The 27,479-nt window shown below is 41.0% G+C and overlaps 9 non-coding genes and 14 pseudogenes across 9 annotated transcripts; all 23 read left to right on the top strand.

The window, feature by feature from the left end:
• The first annotated feature begins 86 nt into the window (after positions 1-86).
• On the top strand, positions 87-205 carry LOC136742568 (5S ribosomal RNA). Its single transcript, XR_010814955.1, has one exon. It is a non-coding gene; the product is annotated as a 5S ribosomal RNA (ribosomal RNA).
• A 221-nt stretch (positions 206-426) lies between these two features.
• LOC136742408 (uncharacterized) lies at positions 427-544 on the top strand (annotated as a pseudogene).
• Positions 545-1,088: 544 nt separating this feature from the next.
• LOC136742491 (uncharacterized) lies at positions 1,089-1,207 on the top strand (annotated as a pseudogene).
• Positions 1,208-1,431: 224 nt separating this feature from the next.
• On the top strand, positions 1,432-1,550 carry LOC136742392 (5S ribosomal RNA). The gene has a single exon (XR_010814938.1). It is a non-coding gene; the product is annotated as a 5S ribosomal RNA (ribosomal RNA).
• A 208-nt stretch (positions 1,551-1,758) lies between these two features.
• Positions 1,759-1,877, top strand: LOC136742401 (uncharacterized; annotated as a pseudogene).
• Positions 1,878-2,091: 214 nt separating this feature from the next.
• On the top strand, positions 2,092-2,210 carry LOC136742393 (uncharacterized; annotated as a pseudogene).
• A 218-nt stretch (positions 2,211-2,428) lies between these two features.
• Positions 2,429-2,547, top strand: LOC136742344 (uncharacterized; annotated as a pseudogene).
• A 536-nt stretch (positions 2,548-3,083) lies between these two features.
• Positions 3,084-3,202, top strand: LOC136742536 (uncharacterized; annotated as a pseudogene).
• A 224-nt stretch (positions 3,203-3,426) lies between these two features.
• Positions 3,427-3,545, top strand: LOC136742604 (5S ribosomal RNA). Its single transcript, XR_010814975.1, has one exon. It is a non-coding gene; the product is annotated as a 5S ribosomal RNA (ribosomal RNA).
• Positions 3,546-3,755: 210 nt separating this feature from the next.
• Positions 3,756-3,874, top strand: LOC136742431 (uncharacterized; annotated as a pseudogene).
• Positions 3,875-4,095: 221 nt separating this feature from the next.
• LOC136742488 (uncharacterized) lies at positions 4,096-4,214 on the top strand (annotated as a pseudogene).
• A 210-nt stretch (positions 4,215-4,424) lies between these two features.
• On the top strand, positions 4,425-4,543 carry LOC136742415 (5S ribosomal RNA). Its single transcript, XR_010814940.1, has one exon. It is a non-coding gene; the product is annotated as a 5S ribosomal RNA (ribosomal RNA).
• Positions 4,544-4,771: 228 nt separating this feature from the next.
• Positions 4,772-4,890, top strand: LOC136742388 (uncharacterized; annotated as a pseudogene).
• A 214-nt stretch (positions 4,891-5,104) lies between these two features.
• Positions 5,105-5,223, top strand: LOC136742438 (5S ribosomal RNA). Its single transcript, XR_010814943.1, has one exon. It is a non-coding gene; the product is annotated as a 5S ribosomal RNA (ribosomal RNA).
• A 211-nt stretch (positions 5,224-5,434) lies between these two features.
• LOC136742546 (uncharacterized) lies at positions 5,435-5,553 on the top strand (annotated as a pseudogene).
• Positions 5,554-5,771: 218 nt separating this feature from the next.
• LOC136742348 (uncharacterized) lies at positions 5,772-5,890 on the top strand (annotated as a pseudogene).
• Positions 5,891-6,109: 219 nt separating this feature from the next.
• On the top strand, positions 6,110-6,228 carry LOC136742471 (uncharacterized; annotated as a pseudogene).
• A 209-nt stretch (positions 6,229-6,437) lies between these two features.
• LOC136742339 (5S ribosomal RNA) lies at positions 6,438-6,556 on the top strand. The gene has a single exon (XR_010814931.1). It is a non-coding gene; the product is annotated as a 5S ribosomal RNA (ribosomal RNA).
• A 224-nt stretch (positions 6,557-6,780) lies between these two features.
• Positions 6,781-6,899, top strand: LOC136742609 (5S ribosomal RNA). The gene has a single exon (XR_010814980.1). It is a non-coding gene; the product is annotated as a 5S ribosomal RNA (ribosomal RNA).
• A 215-nt stretch (positions 6,900-7,114) lies between these two features.
• LOC136742440 (uncharacterized) lies at positions 7,115-7,233 on the top strand (annotated as a pseudogene).
• Positions 7,234-7,444: 211 nt separating this feature from the next.
• Positions 7,445-7,563, top strand: LOC136742381 (5S ribosomal RNA). The gene has a single exon (XR_010814937.1). It is a non-coding gene; the product is annotated as a 5S ribosomal RNA (ribosomal RNA).
• Positions 7,564-7,771: 208 nt separating this feature from the next.
• Positions 7,772-7,890, top strand: LOC136742386 (uncharacterized; annotated as a pseudogene).
• A 6,026-nt stretch (positions 7,891-13,916) lies between these two features.
• LOC136742597 (U5 spliceosomal RNA) lies at positions 13,917-14,031 on the top strand. Its single transcript, XR_010814968.1, has one exon. It is a non-coding gene; the product is annotated as a U5 spliceosomal RNA (small nuclear RNA).
• The last annotated feature ends 13,448 nt before the right edge of the window (positions 14,032-27,479 follow it).

Here is a 27,479-nt window from a genome sequence, read left to right as displayed (position 1 = left end):
TCCATCCATTTTTTTTTTTTTTTTTTGCTGGAAGTTCCGTCAATACCCGCCAACCTTTAAGAGACATCATCCAGCCAGGCCTTTCGGCTTGTGGCCACACCGTCCTGAATGCGCCCGATCTCGTCAGATCTCGGAAGCTAAACGGGGCAGGGCCTGGTCAGTACTTGGATGGGAGACCTCCTAGAAAAACCAGGTGCTGCAAGCTTTTTACGTCTCCTGGGTAACTTCATCGTAGCTCTTAATACTCTCTTTCTGTCTCCAGGAGATATAATTGAAGAATTGTACATGTACCCGGCTACTTTCAACACCCTGTCCTGCACTGATATTTTTCCCTTCATTTTTCTTTTTATTTATTTTTTATTTTTTGCTGGAAGTTCCGTCAATACCCGCCAGCCTTTAAGAGACATCATGCAGCCAGGTCTCTTGGCTTGCGGCCACACCGTCCTGAACGCGCCCGATCTCATCAGATCTAGGAAGCTAACGAGGCAGGGCCTGGTCAGTACTTGGATGGGTGACCTCCTGGAAATACCAGGTGCTGCAAGCTTTTTACGTCTCCTAAGTAACTTTATCATAGCTCTTAATACTCTCTTTCAGTCTGTAGGAGATATTATTGAAGAATTGTACACGTACCCGGCTACTTTCAAAACCCTTTGCTGCACTGATATTTTTCCCTCCATTTTTCTTTTTTCTTTTTTTTTTGGCTGGAAGTTCCGTCAATACCCGCCAGCCTTAAAGAGACATCATGCAGCCGGGCCTCTCGGCTTTCGGCCACACCGTCCTGAATGCGCATGATATCGTCAGATCTCGGAAGCTAAACGGGGCAGGACCTTGTCAGTACTTGAATGTGAGACCTCCTGGAAATACCAGGTGCTGCAAGCTTTTACGTCTCCTGGGTAACTTTATCGTAGCTCTTAATACTCTCTTTCAGTCTGCAGGAGATATAATTGAAGAATTGTACACGTACCCGGCTACTTTCAACACCCTTTGCTGCACTGGTATATTTCCCTCTATTTTTCTTTTTTTTTTTTGCTGGCAGTTCCGTCAATACCCGCCAGCCTTTAAGAGACATCATGCAGCCAGGCATCTCGGCTTGCGGCCACACCATCCTGAACACGCCCGATCTCGTCAGATCTCGGAAGCTAAACGGGGTAGGACCTGGTCAGTACATGAAAGTGAGACCTCCTGGAAATACCTAGTGCTGCAAGCTTTTACGTCTCCTGGGTAACTTTATCGTAGCTCTCAATACTCTCTCTCTGTCTGGAGGAGATATAATTGAAGTATTGTACACGTATCCAGCTACTGTCAACACCCTTTGCTGCACTGATATTTTTCCATCCATTTTTCTTTTTTTTTTTTTTCTTTTTTTTTTTTGCTGGAAGTTCCGTCAATACCCGCCAACCTTTAAGAGACATCATGCAGCCAGGCCTTTCGGCTTGCGGCCACACCATCCTGAACGCGCCCGATCTCGTCAGATCTCGGAAGCTAAACGGGGCAGGGCCTGGTCAGTACTTGGATGGGAGACCTCCTAGAAATACCAGGTGCTGCAAGCTTTTTACGTCTCCTGGGTAACTTCATCGTAGCTCTTAATACTCTCTTTCTGTCTCCAGGAGATATAATTGAAGAATTGTACACGTACCCGGCTACTTTCAACACCCTTTGCTGCACTGGTATATTTCCCTTTATTTTTCTTTTTTTTCTGCTGGCAGTTCCGTCAATACCTGCCAGCCTTTAAGAGACATCATGCAGCCAGGCATCTCGGCTTGCGGCCACACCATCCTGAACGCGCCCGATCTCGTCAGATCTCGGAAGCTAAACGGGGCAGGACCTGGTCAGTACATGAATGTGAGACCTCCTGGAAATACCTGGTGCTGCAAGCTTTTACGTCTCCTGGGTAACTTTATCGTAGCTCTTAATACTCTCTATCTGTCTGGAGGAGATATAATTGAAGTATTGTACACGTACCCAGCTACTGTCAACACCCTTTGCTGCACTGATATTTTTCCATCCATTTTTCTTTTTTTTTTTTTTTTTGCTGGAAGTTCCGTCAATACCCGCCAACCTTTAAGAGACATCATGCAGCCAGGCCTTTTGACTTGTGGCCACACCGTCCTGAATGCGCCCGATCTCGTCAGATCTTGGAAGCTAAACGGGGCAGGGCCTGGTCAGTACTTGGATGGGAGACCTCCTAGAAATACCAGGTGCTGTAAGCTTTTTACGTCTCCTGGGTAACTTCATCGTAGCTCTTAATACTCTCTTTCTGTCTCCAGGAGATATAATTGAAGAATTGTACACGTACCCGGCTACTTTCAACACGTTTTCCTGCACTGATATTTTTCCCTCCATTTTTCTTTTTTTTTTTTTTTTTTTTGCTGGAAATTCCGTCAATACCCGCTAGCCTTTAAGAGACATCATGCAGCCAGACATCTCGGCTTGCGGCCACACCATCCTGAACGCGCCCGATCTCGTCAGATCTCGGAAGCTAATCGGGGCAGGGCCTGGTCAGTACTTGGATGGGAGACCTCCTAGAAATACCAGGTGGTGCAAGCTTTTTACGTCTCCTGGGTAACTTCATCGTAGCTCTTAATACTCTCTTTCTGTCTCCAGGAGATATAATTGAAGAATTGTACACGTACCCGGCTACTTTCAACACCCTTTGCTGCACTGGTATATTTCCCTTTATTTTTCTTTTTTTTCTGCTGGCAGTTCCGTCAATACCCGCCAGCCTTTAAGAGACATCATGCAGCCAGGAATCTCGGCTTTCGGCCACACCGTCCTGAATGCGCATGATATCGTCAGATCTCGGAAGCTAAACGGGGCAGGACCTTGTCAGTACTTGAATGTGAGACCTCCTGGAAATACCAGGTGCTGCAAGCTTTTACGTCTCCTGGGTAACTTTATCGTAGCTCTTAATACTCTCTTTCAGTCTGCAGGAGATATAATTGAAGAATTGTACACGTACCCGGCTACTTTCAACACCCTTTGCTGCACTGGTATATTTCCCTCTATTTTTCTTTTTTTTTTTTGCTGGCAGTTCCGTCAATACCCGCCAGCCTTTAAGAGACATCATGCAGCCAGGCATCTCGGCTTGCGGCCACACCATCCTGAACACGCCCGATCTCGTCAGATCTCGGAAGCTAAACGGGGCAGGACCTGGTCAGTACATGAATGTGAAACCTCCTGGAAATACCTAGTGCTACAAGCTTTTACGTCTCCTGGGTAACTTTATCGTAGCTCTTAATACTCTCTCTCTGTCTGGAGGAGATATAATTGAAGTATTGTACACGTATCCAGCTACTGTCAACACCCTTTGCTGCACTGATATTTTTCCATCCATTTTTCTTTTTTCTTTTTTTCTTTTTTTTTTTTGCTGGAAGTTCCGTCAATACCCGCCAACCTTTAAGAGACATCATGCAGCCAGGCCTTTCGGCTTGTGGCCACACCGTCCTGAATGCGCCCGATCTCGTTAGATCTCGGAAGCTAAACGGGGCAGGGCCTGGTCAGTACTTGGATGGGAGACCTCCTAGAAATACCAGGTGCTGCAAGCTTTTTACGTCTCCTGGGTAACTTCATCGTAGCTCTTAATACTCTCTTTCTGTCTCCAGGAGATATAATTGAAGAATTGTACACGTACCCGGCTACTTTCAACCCCCGTTGCTGCACTGGTATATTTCCCTCTATTTTTCTTTTTTTTTTTTGCTGGCAGTTCCGTCAATACCCGCCAGCCTTTAAGAGACATCATGCAGCCAGGCCTTTGGACTTGTGGCCACACCGTCCTGAATGCGCCCGATCTCGTCAGATCTCGGAAGCTAAACCGGGCAGGGCCTGGTCAGTACTTGGATGGGAGACCTCCTAGAAATACCAGCTGCTGCAAGCTTTTTACGTCTCCTGGGTAACTTCATCGTAGCTCTTAATACTCTCTTTCTGTCTCCAGGAGATATAATTGAAGAATTGTACACTTACCCGGCTACTTTCAACACCCTTTCCTGCACTGATATTTTTCCCTGCATTTTTCTATTTTTTTTTTTTTTTTTTTTTGCTGGAAATTCCGTCAATACCCGCCAGCCTTTAAGAGACATCATGCAGCCAGACATCTCGGCTTGCGGCCACACCGTCCTGAACGCGCCCGATCTTGTCAGATCTCGGAAGATAAACGGGGCAGGACCTGGTCAGTACTTAAATGTGAGACCTCCTGGAAATACCAGGTGCTGCCAGCTTTTTACATCTCCTGGGGAACTTCATCGTAGCTCTTAATACTCTCTTTATGTCTGGAGAAGATATAATTGAAGAATTGTACACGTACCCGGCTACTTTCAACACCCTTTGCTGCACTGGTATTTTTCCCTCTATTTTTCTTTTTTTTTTTCGCTGGCAGTTCCGTCAATACCCGCCAGCCTTTAAGAGACATCATGCAGCCAGGCATCTCGGCTTGCGGCCACACCATCCTGAACGCGCCCGATCTCGTCAGATCTCGGAAGCTAAACGGGGCAGGGCCTGGTCAGTACTTGGATGGGAGACCTCCTTGAAATACCAGGTGCTGCAAGCTTTTTACGTCTCCTGGGTAACTTCATCGTAGCTCTTAATACTCTCTATCTGTCTCCAGGAGATATAATTGAAGAATTGTGCACGTACCCGGTTCCTTTCAACACCCTTTGCTGCACTGATATTTTTCCATCCATTTTTCTTTTTTTTTTTTTTTTTTTTTTTTTTTTTTGCTGGAAGTTCCATCAATACCCGCCAACCTTTAAGAGACATCATGCAGCCAGGCCTCTCGGCTTGTGGCCACACCGTCCTGAACGCGCCTGATCTCGTAAGATCTCGGACGCTAAACTGGGCAGGACCAGGTCAGTACTTGGATGGGAGACCTCCTGGAAATACCTGGTGCTGCAAGCTTTTACGTCTCCTGGGTAACTTTATCGTAGCTCTTAATACTCTCTATCTGTCTGGAGGAGATATAATTGAAGTATTGTACACGTACCCAGCTACTGTCAACACCCTTTGCTGCACTGATATTTTTCCATCCATTTTTCTTTTTTTTTTTTTTTTTGCTGGAAGTTCCGTCAATACCCGCCAACCTTTAACAGACATCATGCAGCCAGGCCTCTCGGCTTGCGGCCACACCGTCCTGAATGCGCCCGATCTCGTCAGATCTCGGAAGCTAAACGGGGCAGGGCCTGGTCAGTACTTGGATGGGAGACCTCCTAGTAATACCAGGTGCTGCAAGCCTTTTACGTCTCCTGGGTAACTTCATCGTAGCTCTTAATACTCTCTTTCTGTCTCCAGGAGATATAATTGAAGAATTGTACACGTACTAGGCTACTTTCAACACCCTTTGCTGCACTGATATTTTTCCCTCTATTTTTCTTTTTTTTTTTTTGCTGGCAGTTCCGTCAATACCCGCCAGCCTTTAAGAGACATGATGCAGCCAGGCATCTCGGCTTGCGGCCACACCATCCTGAACGCGCCCGATCTTGTCAGATCTCGGATGCTAAACGGGGCAGGACCTGGTCAGTACATGAATGTGAGACCTCCTGGAAATACCTCGTGCTGCAAGCTTTTACGTCTCCTGGGTAACTTTATCGTAGCTCTTAATACTCTCTATCTGTCTGGAGGAGATATAATTGAAGAATTGTACATGTACCCGGCTACTTTCAACACCCTTTGCTGCACTGATATTTTTCCCTCCCTTTTTCTATTTTTTTTTTTTTTTTTTTGCTGGAAGTTCCGTCAATACTTGCCAGCCTTTAAGAGACATCATGCAGCCAGGTCTCTTGGCTTGTGGCCACACCGTCCTGAACGCGCCCGATCTCGTAAGATCTCGGACGCTAAACGGGGCAGGACCTGGTCAGTACTTGGATGGGAGACCTCCTGGAAATACCTGGTGCTGCAAGCTTTTACGTCTCCTGGGTAACTTTATCGCAGCTCTTAATTCTCTCTTTCTGTCTGGAGGAGATATAATTGAAGAATTGTACATGTACCCGGCTACTTTCAACACCCTTTGCTGCACTGATATTTTTCCCTTCATTTTTCTATTTTTTTTTTTTTTTTTTTTGCTGGAAATTCCGTCAATACCCGCCAGCCTTTAAGAGACATCATGCAGCCAGACATCTCGGCTTGCGGCCACACCTTCCTGAACGCGCCCGATCTTGTCAGATCTCGGAAGCTAAACGGGGAAGGACCTGGTCAGTACTTAAATGTGAGACCTCCTGGAAATACCAGGTGCTGCCAGCTTTTTACGTCTCCTGGGGAACTTCATCGTAGCTCTTAATACTCTCTTTCTATCTGGAGAAGATATAATTGAAGAATTGTACACGTACCCGGCTACTTTCAACACCCTTTGCTGCACTGGTATTTTTCACTCTATTTTTTTTTTTTTTTTTGCTGGAAGTTCCGTCAATACCCTCCAGCCTTTAAGAGACTTCATGCAGCCAGGCCTCTTGGCTTGCGGCCACACCGTCTTGAACGCGCCCGATCTCGTCAGATCTCGGAAGCTGAACGGGGCAGGGCCTGGTCAGTACTTGGATGGGTGACCTCCTAGAAATACCAGGTGCTGCAAGCTTTTTTCGTCACTTGGGTAACTTCATCATAGCTCTTTATACTCTCTTTCTGTCTGGAGGAGATATAATTGAAGAATTGTACACGTACCCGGCTACTTTCAACACCCTTTCCTGCACTGATATTTTTCCCTCCATTTTTCTATTTTTTTTTTTTTTTTTTTTTTTTGCTGGAAATTCCGTCAATACCCGCCAGCCTTTAAGAGACATCATGCAGCCAGGCGTCTCGGCTTGTGGCCACACCGTCCTGAATGCGCCCGATCTCGTCAGATCTTGGAAGCTAAACGGGGCAGGGCCTGGTCAGTACTTAGATGGGAGACCTCCTGGAAATACCAGGTGCTGCAAGCTTTTTACGTCTCCTGGGTAACTTTATCGTAGCTCTTAATACTCTCTTTCTGTCTGGAGGAGATATAATTGAAGAATTGTACACGTACCCGGCTACTTTCAACATCCTTTGCTGCACTGATATTTTTCCCTCCATTCTTCTTTTTTCTTTTTTATTTTGCTGGAAGTTCCGTCAATACCCTCCAGCCTTTAAGAGACATCATGCAGCCAGGCCTCTTGCTTGCGACCACACCGTCCAGAGCGCGACCGATCTCATCAGATCCCGGAAGCTAAACGGGGCAGGGCCTGGTTAGTACTTGGATGGGAGACCTCCTAGAAATACCAGGTGCTGCAAGCTTTTTACGTCTCCTGGGTAACTTTATCGTAGCTCTTAATACTCTCTTTCTGTCTGGAGGAGATATAATTGAAGAATTGTACACGTACCCGGCTACTTTCAACACCCTTTGCTGCACTGATATTTTTCCATCCATTTTTCTTTTTTTTTTTTTGCTGGAAGTTCCGTCAATACCCGCCAACCTTTAAGAGACATCATGCAGCCAGGCCTTTCGGCTTGCGGCCACACCATCCTGAACGCGCCCGATCTCGTCAGATCTCGGAAGCTAAACGGGGCAGGGCCTGGTCAGTACTTGGATGGGAGACCTCCTAGAAATACCAGGTGCTGCAAGCTTTTTACGTCTCCTGGGTAACTTAATCGTAGCTCTTAATACTCTCTTTCTGTCTCCAGGAGATATAATTGAAGAATTGTACACGTACCTGGCTACTTTCAACACCCTTTGCTGCACTGGTATATTTCCCTTTATTTTTCTTTTTTTTCTGCTGGCAGTTCCGTCAATACCCGCCAGCCTTTAAGAGACATCATGCAGCCAGGCATCTCGGCTTGCGGCCACACCGTCCTGAACGTGCCCGATCTCGTCAGACCTTGGAAACTAAACGGGCCAGGGCCTGGTTAGTACTTGGATGGGTGACCTCCAGGAAATACCAGGTGATGCAAGCTTTTTACGTCTCCTTGGTAACTTCATCGTAGCTCTTAATACTCTTTATCTGTCTGGAGGAGATATAATTGAAGTATTGTACACTTTGTCTTAGGGACAGTCTGGCTAGCAGTGACTGAGTGGTTGACAGACGACAAGCAACGGAATGTACGTGCTCTGTGATGTCATAGCAGTCAGCTGAGAGAGGCTCGTGATGTCATCGCTGAGCTGTCTGTCTGTCTGTCTCTCTCTCTCTCTTTCTCTCTCTCTCTCTCTCTCTCTCTTCCTCTCAATTCAATTCATTTGTATTGTCAAAGCAATTGGACATACATACATACATATATATATATATATATATATATACATACATACATACATCCATACATGCTAGAAAGTCATTACTATGTTATCTTAAAGGCTAACTAAGCAGAACATATATCATTATAGAACAGAGTTCATAGGTCATACCGTTTGACAATGTCTCCAAGGTTCTCATCATAAATAACAAACAGAAATCATTGACATTGAGATTGACATCAGTCATAAATAAAGCCTCCCTCCAATAGGACACTGGGGGCTGAAACCGAAATCCAATCTCAAGAACTCAGGGACCAATCACCTACTGATCTGACAGACTATAAGGAACAGCGGACAGTCTTTCTCTCTCTCTCTCTCTCACCTGAACCAGAAACTCGCTGCCACAGCTCAACCTGTAGCTCTGTTGCCAGAACCGGAATCAGAAACCAACCAAGTCTTTGCCGGCAACAGAAGAGTTAAACTGGGAGAAGGAGATTGAGCCGTACGAAGAATTCTTTTAAAGGACTTTATTAAATAAATAACTTCACAGACCCACCTGATCAGTGGAGTTTTACAGCTGGACAATTGACTAAGTCGACTGAATACGAAAGTGTCAGTCACTTAAATAGCTATTTGAGTTTTAAGAAACTTGACCCTTGGAACAAACAGGGCCCTGCTTTCCTCAAAGACTTCGTCTTCAAGTAACTACGGTGGAACCATGCTTACAAAGAAGATTTTGTGCACAACCTTGGAGCCTTCAAACCAATGGAAAATCTGTTTGGAAAAGACTCTACATTCGCGAAACCCCAACTTCCAGGTGCATCGACTGAGTGGAAGTTCTTGCACAAAGCCGAACCGGACTGCCTTTGTTCCAAACCACACGGACCTCGTGCCGTGTGCTGTTATCTGAGCCCGAAGCCAGAGAGGCCTCTCTGCGACGAAGTTCACATAAGTTTAACAGTTTGGAGTTTGTGATTCATGACATTTGAGAAATCAATTAGAAATGTTAATCTGTGATTCATAACTCTAGAATGTGTAATATCATTTAGTTTTCTTAAATATAAATGTGAGTTGCATTAAACTGTTTTGTTGATAATTTTAGAAATAAAATCTGTCAACGCCGAGAAATATCTTCTCATTCCTGTTTAACTGTTTAGTCTGAAATTGACACAAGTTAATAGACATTAGATTATTGGTGGCCCTGCCTATCCTTAATCATTGAATAATAATCAGTTAAGGGAAATTGTGGTAACAAATAGGATCTTTCTCGGCACCTAAACGTAAATGAGACTGATATATATATAACGAGAAGTTACCCGACATAAATACTAACCTGCGTAGTTATTTAATGTCTGACTAATAATACTAACAATAGACTCACCTTCGTCTTACTAACCGGTATTGTAGTCAATGTGTTTATAACCTTTTTTGTTTAACGATTTGTTAAACGGAATGTACGTGCTCTGTGATGTCATAGCAGTAAGCTGAGAGAGGCTCGTCATGTCATCGCTGAGCTGGCTGGCTGGCTCTCTGTGTGTGTGTGTGTGTGTGTGTGTGTGTGTCTCTGTCTGTCTGTCTCTCTCTCTCTCTCTTACTCTCTCTCTCTCCCTCTCAATTCAATTCATTTGTATTGTCAAAGCAATTGGACATGCATACATACATACATACATATATATGGAAAATAAACAATATGTGTACATCTCTTTCTGCATTAGTGGTGCCCTCACAGATGTGCAAGTTACATGACAGACAGACAGACAGACACACACACACTTTCACACACAGACAGACAGACACAGACACACACAGACACACACACACATACTTTGACAGACAGACAGACAGACACACGCATATTATGGGTCTTTGTTGGGTAGTGAAATGGGTAGCATCAGTCGCAGTGTGGGTAATGTCAGGGAGCCAATCATAGTCCCCGTTATTTGCATATTGTGGCGCAAAGCATTCTGGGAAAAGCAACTAAACACGTTTAGTCATGTATTTGTCCATAGTTTACACATGAGATGAAAGAGACAGTATGACGTGTTGAGCACCTAGGATTCCTCATGTGTATGTGAGGGGCAGAGGAACCGGATCCCAAGTGTGCGTCCCAGGTGCTATAGGTTTCAAAGCATGCAGGGGAATAGGCACCCCACCCTGACACCTATAGAAGACTGGATAGGGAGATATAAATAGCAATGGGGAGACTCTTGTACTTGGTGTGGCTCTATCCATATAGTGGGGCCAGCAGGTGCAGCAATAGAAGCTCAGCCTGGGGAGACTGGATTTAGCATTTCCTCTCCATTTTGATAACTATCCATAATCATTTCTGCAAAATACTTCTATGATACCTATGTATGTTTTTTACTTGTACTATATTATACTATCAAGTATCAGTGTACACATACAATGTGACCTGTTACATTAATACAGAGGCCACGGAAGGCCAGATCACTAATAGCCACTGTCCCCTGATATTACACTTTTTTACAATCACTTTGGCACTCATTTCAGAATCTTGATGTCATTTTTCAAAACTCTAGACACTAAACTCACACCCGATGATCAAAATGCACATTTTTCAAAACTCTAACACTTTTTTACAATTGCTTGGATACAATACACATCAACCTCAGATCATTTGTTCATTGAACTAAAATGACACAACTTAACATCAAAGTATTACCATTTCAAAATGCAATTCACACATTACATCTGAGATCACTGTCTATTCATTTCATTACAAAGATCTAACTATCAATTGATACAGCTGCTCAAAATGATAAGTGACTGTTGCATTACTCTTAATGCATAATTTTATGGAAACTGACAAACAATATTCCATGTTTCGATCATGAAAGTTTCAGGATAATGAGATCCATTGACATCAATAAACGAGGAGCATGAACCAGTTGGACTACATTATCTATGGATGTAATATTTCATCATCATTCATCATCATGTAGCACTTTTCCACACCATGTTTGCAGTGTGGAAGGAAAGTTAGAAATTTTTTCTCTAATACCTGTTTTTCTCTCTTGTATACTTAAGAAAGATAAGGTCAAGCTAGAAGGTCAGGCCAGAAGGTAGTTTGATTTCTGTTTGTTATTTACGATGAGAATCTTGGAGACAATGTCAAACAGTATGATTGAAGTGCCTGCTCCCTAATCCATGTGTTGATCTATGAACTCTGTCCTATAATGATATGAATTCTGCTTAGCTAACTTTTAAGATAACATAGTAATGACTTTCTGATTATAACCAGCTCTTTGATTTTTGTGTATAAAAGCTCTGACTGTTAAAATGAAGGCAGAGCGACTTTGGGATCTACTTGAGTCACTGTTCCTCTCCACGCTGCGTGTATTAAAGGCATTGCAACTAACGCTCCAACCTGGTTGAAGATGATTGTTCTTCCACATCAGATTTGACATTACTGTATGTATGCAGGCCCTTGTAATTGCTTTTCCAATACTGCCAACTGGTTATTGATGATTGATTTCACATTGTGGTACGAGTATCGAGTGAAATGAGTGCTATCCACCCCAGCAACACAGTGATAACATGGAGCCGGCAAGTCATCCAGGTCACAATAGAGGTCAAGCAGTGGGAGGAGGAAGACGTGGTGGTCAAAGGAATGGAAGGGGACATGCACCCCTTCTGAGAGGTGGTCGTGGGCCTCGTCATAGAGGAGGGCTTAGGCCTCACCAGAGAGGCAGCCATGGGCCTCATTTGAGAGGTGTTGGGGGAACGTGGTAGAGGACAAGGCCATGGACCAGACAGCGGCAGCAACAGCAAATAGTGTCCAGTGAAATCCGAGAAATAGTTGTAGAGCATGTTGTAAATCATGGCATGACCATGACTGAGGCAGCTACAATGATTCAATCAAACCTCAGAATCAACTCAGGATCAACTGTGGCCTCAATCATCAGAAATTTCCGTACTGAGAAGCGGCAAGTCTTCAGCATGCACTAAACATTAGGCTACTCTCAATTGTCAAATGACTGTATACTGCATACCAATGTGTAGCACAGAGTATAGTGTGCCTTTTGAAAGAAATGCAGACAGAGTGAAGCAGCTGATGACTGAGTATGTTCAGGTATGTTCAGTTTCAAGATGCCTCTTGTGAAAAATGGTTGTGAGAACCTGAACCTGAACACAGGGCTGATGGAAATTCAGAAGTACAGTAATCAATCCTTTGTTTTACACTAAGCCAGTTGAGGAACACTGCAGTTGACATTTTACTGTAGTTTTGTTCTTTTTTGTAGCTAATTATTGTTGCATGGCTTCAAAGAAACCTATGGTGTGATTTGATTGTATTGCATCAATACATTTCAGATTTTGTTCAATGATTCCACTGTGTCTGTAGTATTCTCTCTACTAGTCCTTTTACAGTGATGTATTTATGTGTAGTACCATAATGAAACATGTATCACATATTTTGTACTACAATATTTAATGATTGTACGAACAACTACACAGTGAAACTATCGGTATCTTCTGTGTGGGTGATCTAAATAAATGTTACTATGGTATTTCATGATAAATGAATTATTTGAACCAACAAGTCTGCAAGTGCAAGGTTTCTTTAAAGATATGAATGCACAATGCAATGTTTTGAACATTGGACAGCCTGTGTTACAAGTGATGACCGTTTTGAGTTTTGTGTCTAGAGTTTTGAAAAATGACATCAAGGTTCTGAAATTAGTGACAAAGTGATTGTAAAAAACTGTATATTCATCCTATTTAATGTGCTCTTTTAAAATGTACTTTTCTTTTTTATGTTGCCATTTCTGTTCTACCAATGTTTCAGTTGTTAGCCAAAGATTGACAGAGTACATCTCATACACACAGGCCAGACAGCAAGGATTTCTTTTTGAAATTCAATTACAAATGCTGCATGAACTCATCAATACGATTAGAGCTCCTGAAAGCAATATAACTAACTCACTCTACAGCATCTCATTAGCAGTGAAAAGAAACCAAGAAAGTTGGGACAGTCGACTGTTTACCACTATGTAACATCACCTTTTCTTTTAATAACACTTATTAAGCACTTGGGCACTGAAGACACCACTTGGTTAAGTTTAGCAAGTGGGATTTCCCCCCATTCATCCATTATGCATTTCCTCAGCTGCGCAACTGCACAGGGCCTTCGTTGTCTTAATTTGCACTTCATAGTGCGCCACACATTCTCAATTCGGAGACAGGTCAGGACTGCAGGCAGGCCATGCTAGCACCCGCACTCTCTGCCTACGCAACCATGCGCTTGTAATCTGGGCAGAATGTGGTTTGGCGTTATCCTGCTGAAAAATGCAGGGATGTCCCTGGAAAAGACGATGTCTGGATGGCAGCATATGTTGCTCCAAAATGTGTACATCTCTTTCTGCAAAAATGGTGCCCTCACAGATGTGCGAGTTACATGACAGGCAGACACTCATACACACTGTCACACCCACACACACACACACACACTTTCACAGACAGACACACGCACACACACTCACTTTCACACAGAGACAGACACACAAACACAGAGACAGACACACACACACTCACTTTCACACAGAGACACACAAACACATACACTTTCACACAGACACACACACACATACATACATACATACATACATATATAAGGAAAAGAAACAATACATTTAAAAATCACAAAAATATGTAATAAAGTACAGAAAATCTAAATGTAATAAAATGTGATCTTTAATACACACAAATATGTATGGCTGGTCGGATGCGTCTTGGACTCGGGTTCCTCTTCATTACGTATAATGCTTTTGCCTTTTGCTATAGCTTTCCGTGGAGGGGATCGTGGGTGAGTTTGTACCATTCTTGGGAGGCTCTGCCTTGTTGGGGCGGAGCTGTGATCCAGGTGAACAGCAGATCGGACATAGGTGGGCATGTGGGCGGAGGAGGAAGGCCGGTCAAGCAAATAAGCTTGCTAAGGTACGCAGCAGCAGCAAGCAGCCCCACCATCCAGTCAGCCAGCCAGTCTGGCTGGCAGTGACTGAGTGGTTGACAGACGGCAAGCAACGGAATGTACGTGCTCTGTGATGTCATAGGAGTCACCTGAGAGAGATGTTTGTGATGTCATCGCTGAGCTGGCTGGCTCTGTGTGTCTTGCTGGCTGTGTGTGTGTGTGTGAGAGAGAGAGAGACTTTTTGACTTTTATCAGACTTCATTGCCTGTTTGCAACACGCAATAATTCATACAAAAGAAAATAAATAAATAAATAAAAAATAGTGTTCCCCTTTGTTTGTCTCCCCCCAACAAGCATTAACTCCGCCACTGATCTGTACACTTTTAAAGAAAGCAACCCAATACACACAACAAAACAACCATCAAATACTAAACCCTATAAATGAATTACATAATAAAAACCAACTCCCCGTCATACAATTCACAAAGGGCATCATTAATACACCAGACCTGTTCAAAACTCTCCAAATCATTCATCAGCCTGTAATAGTTAAACTCTAGTCTGACTCTGCACTTGACCAGCATGGCAAACACTCTCACTGCATCCTCACTGCCCTCCCCACACACTCTGTTCTTCCTAGTCTTATAGACGGCCATTTTAGCCTGGCCCAGCAAGAAGTTTACCAGCTGGTCCACATGTTTGGTCTTTCTGGTGTATCGCGCCCCTAAAATAAAAACCTTTGTGTTAAAAATCAGGTTAAGATCAGTAAAAAGACGAGTTAAAAGACTAAAAATGGGTGACAACCGAGAGCAAGTGCTGAAACAGTGAAACACGGTCTCTCTCTGAGCACAGAATGGGCAGGCGTCGGACACAGCAGGGTTAAGAACAGTAATAAAAGAATTGACAGCAATAATGGTGTGTAACACCCTCCACTGCAGATTGCCAGCTCTCTTATTGAGGGGGGCTTGTACAGGCTTCTCCAGGCAGGCGCAGTGTCTTCCCCCAGCCCCAGCCTGTAAAGTAATTTTAGGAATCACAAAGAAACAGTTGAAAGTGCTAAATAAGTATTTTGATGCACCATATTAATTTAGGAAATTTACATGTTGTTTTTCATCAGCTTCTGTATCTGATGGCTCCACATCACTGGCTGGATTGACAGCAACGACACTCTAAAAAAAGAAGTGTTAAGTTTGAGCATTCAGGACTTGTTTTGAAGATCCTGAATATCACTGGTCCACAATTTATCTGTGAAACTATGGGTTAATCTCCATATACAAAATACTTTTCACACACACTTTAAATTTACAACTAAATTTACATGTTGATGTCTTTCGTCAGCTTCTGTATTTGATGGCTCAATATAACTGGTTGCATTAACAGCAACGGCACACTACAAGAAAATAACATTATATTTAAACATTCAGGACTGGTTTAGCATCACCTCGAATATCCCTAGCCCTTGAGGTCGATTGTTATTGTGGTCTTCAAGACCAGTGCTTCTCAACCTTAGTCCTGGAGGAGGCCCACTGTCTGCTGATTTTCATTACAACAACATTGTAGGTTATATCAGTGACTGTGGTCCTAAAGTACCCCTATGCCTGCTGTTTTTTTTCCAGTTGAGCTCTTAATTACCTAATTGGCTTAACTGAAGCCATTTAACCCTTTTCCCAGGTCTTTGGTTGTTGATGAGTTACAAAGAGCTGGATTGTGGCCCGCCATGACTGGAAGTGAAGAACACTCACTCTAGGCCTTTAACTTAATGTTCATATGTAGGGGCCTATCCATCTGATTTGTTTTTGCACATTTATTAACAGAAAAATTTATGGTACGTGAAATCATCTGAGCTGAAAAATATAATGTTCCACCAATAATAAAATAAATGTATTAATTAAAATTATAGAGATAATAGAATGTTCACAGATTATTAGTTCAGAAAATAAAATGTTTTTTTATATCTTAAATAGAATTAACACTCAAATCAGTTGTAGGGTAAACAAGGTCTATTTTTTGGATTGATTTTATAATTATACATGTATGGCTGCATGAAGCTTACCTGAGAATCTGATATTTTAGTAACTTTGTTGCTTCTTGTTGGGTAGTCCACGTTTGCCGCCGTTCTTTTTCTGTAAATGTAAATCAAAAGGCAATAATTACATACTGTAATTAAAATACAAAAAGTATAAACATTGTATTATTATTTTTGTATCCTGTTTCTCCATCTCGATGCTGTTCTTTTTGGAATTGCATATCTAGGTTTACTTAAATACTGTTTATAAGATTGTAAAGTCATCATCCAAATTTCTTCATTTGCCAAACTTTATGTAGTGCGCTTGCAGTTTCAGAAGAAGAAAAAAAACTGTAACAGATGGGATATGTAGTACTTTATACTCGAGTGGTCTATGCGATTACACCCTGTTGGTGTTATTAAGAACGCCAAGTACCAGAATGCAGAGCGGGACTGTTTTTTGTGCCGTGACTTGTCGGGGGAAAAAGGCGCAGAAAAAACGGACGAGAAGGTGAAGGTAGTATGGCGGTGATGCACGCGTTGGTGAAGTGGGAAAGCGGGGTCGACAAAGACTCTTACAGCGTGATTCCCACTGCTTGCTTTCGCAATTTTGATTTATTCAGCATTGCTGATGATGACGAAGAGACGACTCGAAACTTCAGAGCAGAGTGGAGAGACACGAACAAACCTCCAAAAGGTGGATGGCCTGTCCATGAAGCGCAGATCATTATGACTGGTAACAATGTTTATTTAAAAAAAAAAAAACATTAAAGTCTTTACATGCTATTTGATATATACAATCACAGTATATTTGAAATGAATGTTTAAGTTATTAATGTGTTGTACGTCTAACATACTCTTATAACATGGTAGGTGGTGGTGAGGGCGCTAAAAACTCGTCATACTTGACTGGCATTTGTAAGAACGATTTATTGTGTGTTGTGCTTTACAATAAAATCCCCCAAATCACAAAATAAATTAAACCAGATATAATTTAACTTCAGTTTTGATTCAGTGTTGGCTGTTCATCTTAATTTGTATGGTCAAAGCACAGTATTTTTATGACAAATAAATATAATCCCCAAATATCTGTGGACATAATGCAGGGTTTTATTTATTTTATTTTTATTTTAGGAAAAGAAGGCGAACTAAGAAGAAAACTTAATGACCTAACAAAAATGCCCTGTCCTAAAATGAAGAGAGTACCTAAACCAAACAAAAAACTTCAAATTTCAGATGATAGTGACCTTGATGAACCACAGTTACCGGTGAGATAATTACTGCAAATATTAAATAAATGTATTGCAGGATTGTTTTTTTTTAATCATATTCATATATATATATATATATATTTTCATTTTAAACTCTTTTCCTCTCTGAATACAGCACAAAATAAGAAAGAAAACCGATGGAGCTTCAAGAATTAGATCCCGTCATATTCTACAGACATTTAAAGAGTCCAGTGAAGTTGAGCTACAGCAAAACGTTAAGCAGCTCGAAAAGGAAAACACAAGACTTAAAAATGAAAACCAATGTCTTCGAAACCGTATGGTTGATGGTAAGTTTTTTTATTTATAGCAAATAATTCCTTACCTTGATAAATGTTATTCTTCAGTAATTTAGATTCCAGAGTAATGTATTATAGTTGATCATACTGAAGTAATCTAGAACCACAATACAGACTCTTAATGTGCACTGTCTAATAGTTTAATAATACTGATTATTAAATAAAGTTTTTCAACATAACTTCATAATCCTACATTAATGACTATATGCATTACATTAGACCTGGAAATTCTTGTATTTTATCTTTTTTATTTTTTTTGTAGCTAATGTTAATGACCCACAAAAAGGTCAGTTTGCCAATAACATAGAGCAAGTCTCTCAAGTATAATTGCAGGCATTGATGGTTTTGTTTTCACTTTGCATTAAATATATTACTAGAAATGATTATCATTTAATACTAAGGTTTTTTTCTCCAGAGATTCCAGACCTTTTGGACAATCTGAAAAAAATTGTAACAAAAGCCACATTTATCAGCAATGAAGACAAAAGTGTGTCACCATCAAGTGGTTCTGACAGCCCCACAGCAAATTGTTCTGAATCTGACAAAGAATCACCAAAACAGGTATAACACTCTTGGTCTACAATATTACAAAGACAAGGTAAAAATATATATATTGAAAACAAATATTGGTTGTAAACAATCTAATGATGCTACATTATCAGTTATATTCATAGTTATAGTTGATAATAAGAATGTAATTGAATTATGGGTGTCACAGATTCACTGACTTTATTATGTGTGTAAATTAATAAACTTAGAATTGAGACATACTGTGGTCTTTAATAACACATTTCTGTAACAAAATCACAGCCTTACTGATAATGTATTCCACTTAACATAATATAAGAATAGTTTGGGGATAAACTTGTTTTTTATTTACCATTGTCTTTTAGGTGGAAATATTCCCAGGCACTGGAGTTTACATTGACAAACTGTCCTGGATCCTTGCAGAGAGGTGCAGCACGAATACGTCATATGCAAGAACCCTGACGGTTGCTGTCTTTGACTTTCCAACATTACTAAAGAGCAATCTTCGTGGTGGTGGCAGCAAGAGAGATCCAACTTCGGAGACATTAAGATCCTCATTGATGTTATTGAGGATCATATACAGCTGCCTTCGGAAGGACACGACGTGTTTCAGTTGCGGGGCTTTGCAGCCCAGCGGGACCCTCTTAATGCCGGACATCAGCTGCCCGAGCCGGTGCGGATGAACGGAGGGACGTTAGACAGCGTTACCTTCCGGGCAGGAGCAGCGAGCGGCAACACCGGGGTGAAAGTGTCGTCTAACACTGTGCCATTAGCCACTAGCTGATTGAGCAGATCAGTGGTTTTTAAGAAGATAACAATGGCAGCAGACTTGATATTTTCACACCCTGCTACCTCCCCAACCGCTAACACACACTGCTCTAGGGGGCAGAACTGCACCGGAGCGATCTTGACTCCATGGCGTCGGGTCAGTTTTTCAAAAGACGCATTCAGGGGGTCCGACCCCCCGACCCGGGAAGAACTACCGGTACTCCCCCCTCCCCTCCCCTGTTCCCCCACAATAAGAAAAGCACTGAAAACAGAAGACAAAATAAACAAACTGAAAAAAGTAAAGCAACAAAAAAACGCAGCCAAAGGACAGAGCTCTCAGCAGCACTCCCGCTCACTGCAGACCCCTCCCACACACTCCCAGCTGAGAGAGAGAGAGAGAGAGAGAGAGAGAGAGAGTGTTAGTGTCTGTCTGTCTCTCTCTCTCTGTAGATGCATCATAGGGAACATATGTAACAATCTCTCTTTTTGTTTACCAAAAATGAGAATGAACGTATTTCAAGTGGGTGTTGCCTTGGTTGGAAACGTTTTAAGATTATTTATGAAGTGTAAAGTGGATTTGTCTCAGTTCTCCGTAGTTTTCAATGTATGTGCCATTCAGTAGCGTTCATGTTACAGATGTGCCCTATGCAGTGGTAGGGTCAATAAAATGTCAGTAAAACTTTATTTTAGCAATTATGGAGGGGAAGAACTGCAAATAGCGGGTCCCCACTAATTATCTAACTTACCAACAACGTTTAAAATTAGGTCTTGCGAAGCTGCCAAATAATGCTGTTTAATCGTATGTGTCTTCATACACCGGCTGCTATAGTCTGATAGCTTTGATTATATATACATATTTTCTCGTGAACCACAAATGCTATTTGCTTGATTTTTACAGAGTATGTTATAAATACCATTCTTATGAAGCCTGACAAATTGTATGCTGTAATTATGAATATTTTCAAATCATTTGTTTGTTTTTCCTAACATGTTACAAATGTTCCCTATGTGAAAGATGCATTATATCTTAATAACGTCTAAACAATTAAAGATATACAGATTATTATTTTCGGTAAAGTTATAACACATTGCTATTAACTATGTGTGTCAGTAAAAGTTTAAAAAATCCTAATAATTTTTTATTGATCCTGCAAAATAGGTGTTTAGGGAACATTTGTAACATTAGGGTTACGATTTGCCATAGACGCGGAATGAGTTTGATTGTGATGTTAAATGGGGTTTAAAGAGAGTCGCCTCGGTGCTGATTACTATTGCTGTGTTTCTCCACTTCTACTCCATGCTTGGGAATGCCCACATCCAGTGACGTCAAAACCGTTGGAAAAGCGGGCCGGTTCAAAAAAGATCAGCTGGATCCCAGGCCGAGCAGCAGCTCCGGCTCCAGCACCGGCACCATGTCGCTGGAAAAGCGCTAAGTGAGCTCACAGTGAGCTCAGTGTAATGTCTGCTCTGGTGAGCTCACAGTGTGACCTAGTCGTTAGTTCACGTCTTCACTGGGTAGTCCATGACAACTTAATTGACTCAATTCTTGGGCTTAATTGGTCAAAATGACCATTGGTTGAAGGTACTCAGGGACTGATGTGTAGAGAGACTTATTAAACCTGCAGGATTGTGGTTTTCCCAGAACAGAATTAACCAGTGTAGCGTTATGTTGGGTGTATTCTGATAAGAGCATTTTAGCTCTGAGCTGAAGCACTGATCTAAAGAAGACCTCTCCCCCCCAAATTTATCAGATTTCCTTAACTCATCAGCATGTGAACTGGTTTACATCAAAGTGACAGTCTTGGGAGGATGGCACCAAGAATGGGCCAAATAGCTTGGAATCCCTGCTGTGAGATGTCTGGGGAAGGGGGCCTGTAGGAAATAAAAACTCTTTGAAATGGACGAGAGCCGAAATCCCGACACAGAGCTACGAACCCGTGCCAACCGGCATTTCCAATAGATGGCATGGATTGACATCAGTCATAAATCAAGCCCCCCTCCAATAGGACACTGGGGGCTGAAGCCGAAATCCAATCTCACAAACTAAAGAACCAATCACCTATTGATCTGACAGGCGTATAAAGGGTAACGCACGGCATCTCTCTCTCTCTCTCACCTAAACCAGTAACTCGCTGCCACAGCTCAACTTGTATCTCTGTTGCCAGAACCGGAACCAGAGACCAACTAAGTCTTTACCAGCAACAGAAGGGTTAAACTGGGAGAAGGAGATTGAGCCGTACGAATAATTCTTTTAAAGGACTTTATTAAATAAAGAAATTTACAGACTGCGCTGCCCGCCTGTGCCCAGCCATCCAGCTGGACAATTGACTAAGTCGACTGAATACGAAAGTCATTTAAATAGCTATTTGAGTCTTAAGAAACTTGACCCTTGGAACGAACAGGGCCCTGCTTTCCTCAAAGACTTTGTCTTCAAGTAACTACGGTGGAACCCTGCTTACAAAGAAGATTTTGTGCACAACCTTGGAGCCTTCAAACCAGTGGAAAATCTGTTTGGAAAAGACTCTACATTCGCGAAACCCCAACTTCCAGGTGCATCGACTGAGTGGAAGTTCTTGGACAAAGCCGAACCGGACTGCCTTTGTTCCAAACCACACGGACCTCGTGCCGTGTGCTGTTATCTGAGCCCGAAGCCAGAGAGGCCTCTCTGTGACGAAGTTCACATAAGTTTAACAGTTTGGAGTTTGTGATTCATGACATTTGAGAAATCAATTAGAAATGTTAATCTGTGATTCATAACTCTAGAATGTGTAATATCATTTAGTTTTCTTAAATATAAATGTGTGTTGCATTCAACTGTTTTGTTGATAATTTTAGAAATAAAATCTGTCAACGCCGAGAAATATCTTCTCATTCCTGTTTAACTGTTTAGTCTGAAATTGACACAAGTTAATAGACACCAGATTATAGGTGGCCCTGCCTATCCTTAATCATTGAATAATAATCAGTTAAGGGAAATTGTGGTAACAAGTAATGATAGGATCTTTCTCTCCACCTAAACGTTAATGAGACTGATATATATATAACGAGAAGTTACCTGACATAAATACTAACCTGCATAGTTATTGAATGTCTGACTAACAATACTAATGAGAGACTCACCTTCGTCTTACTAACCGGTATTGTAGTCAATGTGTTTATAACCTTTTTTGTTTAATGATTTGTGTGTTATCATATGCGATCCCATGGTCTTTGATTTGGTCACGGAAGTGATTTGTCTTTGATTTGTTGATCTAGAGTTGAATTTTAATTAGTTTTTCCCTTTTGTATAATTAATGTAGTGCTACATTTAGTCTTCGTTTTTGAATAAATTTGACAATTTATATCTTTGGAATTGGTGTCTGCGTCCAATTATTACAGAAATTGAGTTCTACAAGATTCCAGGATTCGTGATAAGGTGATACTATAAATTCACTTCTTTAATTGAATTTTATAAGTGTACCTTACGCTACACCTTTGACCACCACGTCTTCCTCCTCCCACTGCTTGACCTCTATTGTGACCTGGATCACCTGCCGGCTCCATGTTATCGCTGTGTTGTTAAGGTGGATAGCACTCATTTCACTCGATACTCGTACCACAATGTGAAATCAATCATCAATAACCAGTTGACAGTATTGGAAAAGCAATTACAAGGGCCTGCATACATACAGTAATGTCAAATCTGATGTGGAAGAACAATTCCTTTATCCCTCTGTTCTCCACCAGGGTTGTGCTGTTCGCCTCGATTGGCAAGTTTGCAGTGTGAGGAGTGGATCCATGTCGTCGTTCCTAGGCACTTCACAGCTGTGTGGGTGGTCAGGAGCACCTGGTAGGGCCCTGTCCACCTGGGCTGTTGGGAGGACTTTCTCTTGTGTGCTTTGATATACACAGTCACCTTGCTGGAAGGGGTGGTAAACCTGCTGGGATGGTTCAGTCTGGGCGGCTTTCATCTGTGAATGGACAGCTTCGAAAGCACGTGTTAGTCCCATACAAAAAGACAACATAGCATCATCCATCAAGTGGATGTCCATTTCCCTTACAGACAATGGAGGAGTGATGGAGAGTCTCATAAGTCATCCCATAATAATCTCACACGGAGAAAGACCTGTTTTTCTCAATTTGCTGACGATTTCATTGTCATTAGGACTATAGGAAGGGGATCTGGACGTTTGAGTCCTGTTTGTTTGCATATATTAGACAGCTTATTCTTTAATATCCCATTTTGTTTCTCCACTGCTCCAGCTGACTGAGCCTGATGGGGCAGTGAAAATGTTGTTTACCTCGCAGGGCTTTGCATAGTTCCTGCACTATTGTCCCAGTGAAGTGAGTGTTCCTATCACTGGAAATTTCCCTGGAATGCGAAATCTACATATAACATCCCTTAACTGTATTTTTGCTACTTTTACTACTTCAGCCTTCCTACGGGATAGGCTTCAACCCATTTAGAACACCTATATATTATTACAAGTATATATTCATATCCACAACATTTAAGCTTTTGAACACAATCTATTTGCATATTGCAGGATTATGAGCTTGACAAATGTGGCAAGTTCTACAATATTGCTAAGCTGTTACTATAAAACCTGGGGCAAACCAATTTAAAAGACTGATGCACACATCCCCCCTTTGCCCGTGTGGCCAACACCATGCGCCACATGGGCAAACCAGGGAAAGAGTGCCTGTGAGGCAACCAATGCATTAGCAAATGTTTGAGCTCTCTTATGGAAGGTGCAGTGGCCAGTTGCAATTTCCTGGAGCTTTTACAGTGCATCTCAAATTAAATTTCATCCAGCCCCAGGTCATAAAAGTCAAACCCTAGTTACGACATACATAACACATACATTTTGTTGCTTCAAAGAGAATACAAAAGTCAGCAAAACATTCTTTTTTACAAATTCAGTTTGTAAACTGTATTGTACATATATTTGTTGCGTTTTGATTTATAAACATTATACATTGTACAAATCTTAAGTGAAGGGCAATGGACTGATTCTGACTTCATGGCTGTCATTCTATTCATTTGAATAATGTGACATCTCCACTAATAGTACATTATAAATTAAACTATCAATAGAAGAATATGTGCTACTGCGGACGTCATCTGAGCAGTTTCACAATATATTGTAGATTCCTATAATCTGGAAAACCTTTAATTATAGTATTTTAACTTATTTCTCCACTGAGTCAAGCATCACTTCAGCGTAGTGGACCTCAGCATTGGTCTGTTCAAGTTGCTGTGAGGCTGTCTTTAAAGCCGCGCCCTCGGCCTACTGTGTCTCAACAAGAACACCAGCATCTTCTCCATATGGGTCAGACATCGGTTCCTTCAGGACACGATTCATAATATGCATATCTGCCATGTGGAATAAATCAGTCTGAAGACACAATGTGTGGTTCACACAACATCAGAGATCGTCCTTATAAAAGGCATCTCTATCACATTAGTTGACATTCGCACAATCTATAAGGTTTCTAGTAAAGGGACAATTCAAAATAATAATAATCTTGATTCCAATTTATCTCATTTATCAAATTATTTCAGTACAGCACTCAGCTGTCGTCAGCAGCATCATATCTCCTGTGTTTATTGAATCAGCTTTACTTCCTAGTGTAGATACTCTTTTTGTGTGGAGTTGTCAAAGTTTCAAAACAATGTGCTTATCTTTGTCCTTTTATCTAACTTAAATACCTGAGAACATTACAATAACTATTACAGCAGCTCCTTCAACACCATAGTTAATAGTAGTTGGGTAAATGATGGCAGTTATTAATCTTTGTTTCTCAATTCATTTTTTACCAATAAACCATAATTTGAAATTATTTCCATACTCCTATTATTCCTATTTTCATTATTATTAGTTTTATGCGGTTGTCATCTAGTATGTGATGTATTCGTCTGTATCAACATCAATATTATTATCATTATTAATACAAGCAGTGTAAATTACAATTCATTACACTCTTGCTCTGTTTGTAATAAGTTATGAACCATTACACGTACTTACAGTCTCTGCCTTGTCTCTCTCTCTCTCTCTCTCTCTCTCTCTCTCTCTCTCTCTCTCTCTCTCTCTCTCTCTCTCTCTCTCTCATCTCAGGCTGCTTGTCTGCTCAGGCGAACAGGGGGAGCAGAGGAGCACATACGGTCCTTGCCCCCTGCCCCCCTCTTCCTAATTGATAGGGTATTTCTGTTTGTGAAAGGACTATTTCCAAACAGTTTTATAACTTGCCATGACTATGTTTCATTAAATTAGTTATGTTACACCTTTAGTTATACCTGTAGTAACTTCATTATTTTCCCTCATATTCCAGTCAATCACCATCAGAGTCTCTCGTGGCAGTACATTTGTCTCACACAGAACAAACTCTCCTTTCTCAACCGCTTTCAATTTTGGATAACATCGCACTGCATCCCAACAGCTGTTCTTTCTCCTATTCCTAATTTCTTACAAGAAAATGCAAGTTATATTTGATCGATTTGTATTATTACTATTTATATACATTTCACTACATTATTGTAGTTAATGAATGTATTTAATCTTTGGAAAATAAGCCTTTTCATTGATCTCAATAATGATGTCCAGGTACTTCAGGAAAGCACATTTTCAAAAAATGTGTCCAGTCAATGATTTCCCCAACTAAGAACCTGCGTGGGCACTAAGACTGTCCTCCTGCGCGGCTCATGTCTTTATTGTGTCACTTCCTCCTATTGAAGTCCAATCTACACCAGTACAGGTTCAGAAGAACTGTTCCCGAATCCAGATTGAACTGATCAATAGTTAATTTCTTACCTACACATTGTATTTAGGGATCTATTTCTAGGGATTTAAAAACTCTTCATTGTGGAACTCATAGCTTCCAAATGAGCACATCGTTAATTTCCTGGAGTATCTGGTTATCTATTTATCAATATGTAAGAAACCTTCACCGAATGTTTGTGGTTGCCTCGGATTCCTATTTCTAAATTTGGCTCTAATTCCATTTCTAACATGTTACTTTTAACTTCTGTATTCGTAAGACCTATTTAAATAACTTAATTTTGTATTATTATTTCTGTTTGCAATAGCATTCTGTGTACAGTTAAATGCTGACTTTCTTGTAGGTCTGTTATTACAACATATTTAACTGGCGTTTTTTAGCTATCATTCTGTAACTATTTGTGACTTATGACTCTCTTAGTCATATTCTGGACTATACAGTACATGAAAAAGTCAAAATATGGACATTTACCTTGCGCAAACTGAAAACGTACAAACATACAAAGAGACACATATTAATTTATATCCATAGTAAATTCAGATACCATGGTTTTGGTTGGCATGTTATATTGACCTGCAGTGTCTCAAACTACCCTTATTTATTACTTATCTAGTAATTTTCCTTCAGTATCTTGAGGACTGTCATTTATACTGAAAAACATATATATATATTTTTAATTTGTCTTCGGGGCATTCAGATTGAATTATGCCTGTTGTCTTTTCTTTCTTTTCTCTAACAAATGTTTTAAGATAGCTAGCTTTGGTTTCTCATTTCTTAATGCTTTGTATTCCTATTTTGCAAAACCGTTTTTAGGTGCTCAAGTCTATCTGAATCAAAAGTCCCATCTTCTGGAAACCTTAATTTTCTGTCACCTATTGTCCAGTCAAACGCACCGCTTCACTCCATAGTTATCATACATGTACCTTACATGTGTACCTTTAAGTGGCGGGTCGCCCGTCTTACTAGAGCTGTTCCCACACAGTAACACGTTTTCCCATTTTCTATGTATCGTTTTGTACACAACAACCAAGGCGTGCAAGCCCGCAAAATAACAATAAACGACAGGGGAGAAAACATAGCAAAAAACAAGAAAACACAAATAATACTAAATCCTATATAGGAATAACAACAAACATGCTTTTCAATGTTTGCATTTATAGAACTTGTATATAACTTAATGACTTTTCTTCATTTACCATAAACACTATAAACTTCTATAAACTATAAACACGTTATTTTATATTATCACCGGCGTATCAGATATTGAACAATTAATTAGCGCTCCTTTTTTTTTTTTTTCTAATAGTAGGTCAAACCTACGCTGCAGTTTACAAACACACTTAAGCCTGCGGGAACCCAGACAGGAAAACACAGTCCTGTTCCTTCACAAACAAGAAGACACAGTCAAGTCTATGGTAACCCTAAGAAACCATGCTCCTCGGTTATTGGTGTCAATGGATCTCATTATCCTGAAACTTTCATGATCGAAACATGGAATACTGTTTGTCAGTTTCCATAAAACTATGCATTAAGAGTAATGCAACAGTCACTTATCATTTTGAGCAGCTGTATCAATTGATAGTTAGATCTTTGTAATGAAATGAATAGACAGTGATCTCAGATGTAATGTGTGAATTGCATTTTGAAATGGTAATACTTTGATGTTAAGTTGTGTCATTTTAGTTCAATGAACAAATGATCTGAGGTTGATGTGTATTGTATCCAAGCAATTGTAAAAAAGTGTTAGAGTTTTGAAAAA

Source organism: Amia ocellicauda, unplaced genomic scaffold (genome assembly GCF_036373705.1).
Source record: "Amia ocellicauda isolate fAmiCal2 unplaced genomic scaffold, fAmiCal2.hap1 HAP1_SCAFFOLD_74, whole genome shotgun sequence".
Lineage (NCBI taxonomy): Eukaryota > Metazoa > Chordata > Actinopteri > Amiiformes > Amiidae > Amia > Amia ocellicauda.
The sequence above is the reverse complement of the archived record's forward strand: the minus strand, read 5'-3'. Positions and strand labels throughout refer to the sequence as shown.